Here is a 3,185-nt window from a genome sequence, read left to right on the forward strand (position 1 = left end):
ATTCCTTTTTCTTTATTTATTTAGGAGCACAGGCTCTAGGCACATGGGCTTCAGTAGTTGCAGCACATAGACTCAGCTTGTGGGCTCTAGAATGTAGGCTTAGTTGCTCCATGGCATGTGGAATCTTCCTAGACCAGGGATTGAACCCGTGTCTCCTGCACTGGCAGGTGGAATCTTAACCTCTGGATCACCAGGGATGTCCCTCTAGCTGTCTTTCAATAAAAACTTTTGAGGAAGTTGCCCCCATAGGCCTCAGCTTCCCTACATCAGTTTTATAAAAAAATGAAGGTGCTTAACAGGAAGAGCCCTATTAGCTCTTCTAGTAAAATAACCCATAGCGAGTCCTGTGGACGGGCTCATTTGATGTCCTCTTCAACCTCACTCTAGTGTGCCAAAGCTGGAAAGCTAAAATCATGCTTTTCAGACTCCCTTTTAGCTAAGATTCAGATGTGTTTTAAGTTAGACCCATTAGATGTATGTGCATAATACTTTGATCTGAAAGTGAACGAAGGAGAGAGACAGAGTAAGAGATGTGCATTTTGCCAGTGGATGGTAGCATACTTCTAGAGTCAGTGGCCATGGTGGCAGTTTCTCATTTTGCAGCTCTGTTGGAGGCCCACTTCTATCCTATCGTTTGCAGAGTTGTGTTCTAGTCAGCCCACCCAATAATTATATGAACTATTTAATAATAATCCTCTAACAACAAGAATAGTAATAAACACTGTTGATCTATTTATTAATAAACCTCCTTCTATTTTTTTTAATTGGAAGATAATTGCTTTACAGTGTTGTGATACTTTCTGCTATGAATCAGCATGAATAAGCTATGTGTATACACATATCGCCTCCCTCCCACCACCCCGTCCTACCCTCAACATCATTACAGGGCACTGAACTACTAAGCTCCTTGTGCTATACAGCAGCTAAACCTGCTTCTACTTAAACTTACTAGAGTGGGTTCTTTTGCCTACAACTAGGACCTCTCACCGGTATCATAGAGGAGGAAGGGAAGGAGGTGAGGAGGAAATTACCAAAAGAGGGACAGCAATCAAGAAGGCAGCTTATTTTTTTTTTCTTTATAGATTTCCTAAAAGTATGGTAAACCATGGAAAGATGTCCATGGCAGATACTACATTTTAAAAAAATGTGTATAAATATCCAATTTTTGCAAAGAAAAAATATATACACATACATCTGTGTATATGGATAGTAACCATTTTAAAGAACACAAGCCAAATGTTAGCATCTGTTATTTCTAGATAATATTAATAGAACCACAAGAGATTTTAAAAATTACTTTTAATTGTTCTATAATGAGCATGATAATAATAATAGATATGTCTCATTTCCTTTGGATCCCACTCTTATTCTATAATTCTGGCCAGTAACAAGTTTATCACACATATTAATACTTGCAAATGGGTACAAGGCTGAATATATACATCATCTCTGAAAATACTTTTACAGAAAACAAAACCAAGGCTGATTCAACTTAATTCCTTTTAATGTGTTCTTCTCCTGGGTAACAAATGCCAGTAAAGCAACTGGAAGTCCTGGTTTCAGATCAGAGTTTGGTTTCCAAATCTGTTTGGTCATTTAACAGTTGTAGAGCTACAGACGCTTCTTCTGTGAGCTTCTGTTTCTTTCATCTGAAAATTGGATATAATAATTTTATAGTACCTACCTCCAGGGTTGGTACAAGGATCCAATGAGATACTACTTGTGAAAAGTTTAGAACATTGCTTGGCAAATTGTGCTCAATAAATATTAGCTACTATTATTTTATTACTATTAGCATCCTGCTGTAATAGGATTCTAGCACACATATTTCTTTAATTCTGAGAAAAATAAGGGCAAGAGTTTTTCTCCTGGGGCACCTTAAACCATGCTGATTCTGAATTCTGCAAGAGTTGAGATGCTAATTTGAATTAATGAGTAGGTAGATGGATGGAAAGAGGGACAGAGACAAATAAATGGGTGAGAGGTAAATAAATGGGTGAGAGGTAAATAAATGAGTGCATTACTGGTGGTGAGTATGGAAAGGGAGGACCTTAGGTGATTAGCATGTCAAATGCCTAGGTGGGAAAGCAAATGGTTGAGTGGTAGAGGAGAAGGGTGGATAAGTGATGGAATGGGTGGATGGGTGGATGAATGAGTGAGCGGATTGATGGATGGATAGACGGGTGGGTAGGTAGGAGTAAGAGTCTTAGGTGACTAAATGTGTAGGGAAGGCCCAGATGGATGGGAAGTCTGGTAGTTGGGCCCATAACTGGACAGATGATTGACAGATGGACAGATGCACAGAAGGCTGCTTTTCTCCCCTTAATCACTGTAGCCCATCCTTCCTCATTTCTGAGGCCTTGAAGTCATACTAACCGACCCTGCCAGGGCGCTCCCGAGGGGTGAGCATCCTTCATCAGTATCCCAGCTGCCCCGGAGCTTCAAGGACCCACGGGTGGGCTGTGCTGCTGTGACCTGCAGGGCAATGCAGAGTGGTGAGGGCTGGGGTCGCACCCCCACTCCCCGGCCCACCCCACACCCAGCGGCAGAGCACCTGATCTTTGCCTACTCATCTACATTGACCTAGGCTGCAATGCAGATGGCTCTCGGGGGTCCACGGTGAGTTATGATGCACATCCAGCACCGCTTCTAAAGAAAAGGCCGTGAGTCACCACAGAAACTTACATAGGCACCAGCGCGGGCTGTGCAGGGATGGGAGTGGAGGCCTGTGACAGCACCCAGGGTGACAGGCTGCTGCGGCCGGGTGTGTATCAAAAGCACAGTGGCTAGGACCATGGCAAGGGGTTGGGAGGGAGGGAGCCTGGAGTCCTCCGGGCCGGCAGCAACTCCTCTGCCTCAGTCTGGCCGCCCAGCCTGGGTTCCACCACTGTGAGCTCAGAGTCTGTCTTCATGAGATGAAGAACCACGTGTGGCAGGTTGCAAATGGCAGGTGGCTCACATTCCGCGCTCCTGAGCATGCTATTGCTCTTAATTCACTTAATCCTTAAAACAGCCCTTAAAGGAGGTGACCTGATCATCTCTCCTTTGCAGATCAGGACACTAAGGCCAGAGAGAAAGGAACTTGCCAGATGTGACAGCATTGGTAAACCAAGTCTCTCAGTTGATTCAGTAAAACTGTAGTTTGACAGATACTGTAGAAGCCCTGCTGTGTCCCCAGGCCTGTG

The 3,185-nt window shown here is 43.8% G+C and overlaps 1 long non-coding RNA gene across 2 annotated transcripts; it reads right to left on the reverse strand.

Moving 5' to 3' along the window:
* Positions 1-1,287: 1,287 nt before the first annotated feature.
* LOC129637226 (uncharacterized) lies at positions 1,288-2,891 on the reverse strand. 2 transcript variants are annotated; one of them, XR_008707388.1, is made up of 3 exons: positions 2,686-2,891; positions 2,381-2,475; positions 1,288-1,649 (listed from the first exon to the last, which is right to left on the reverse strand). It is a non-coding gene; the product is annotated as an uncharacterized LOC129637226 (long non-coding RNA). The 2 variants fall into 2 exon arrangements; XR_008707392.1 differs by having other exon boundaries at positions 2,377-2,475.
* Between the last annotated feature and the right edge of the window lie 294 nt (positions 2,892-3,185).

The sequence above is a fragment of the Bubalus kerabau genome, chromosome 1 (assembly GCF_029407905.1).
Source record: "Bubalus kerabau isolate K-KA32 ecotype Philippines breed swamp buffalo chromosome 1, PCC_UOA_SB_1v2, whole genome shotgun sequence".
Lineage (NCBI taxonomy): Eukaryota > Metazoa > Chordata > Mammalia > Artiodactyla > Bovidae > Bubalus > Bubalus kerabau.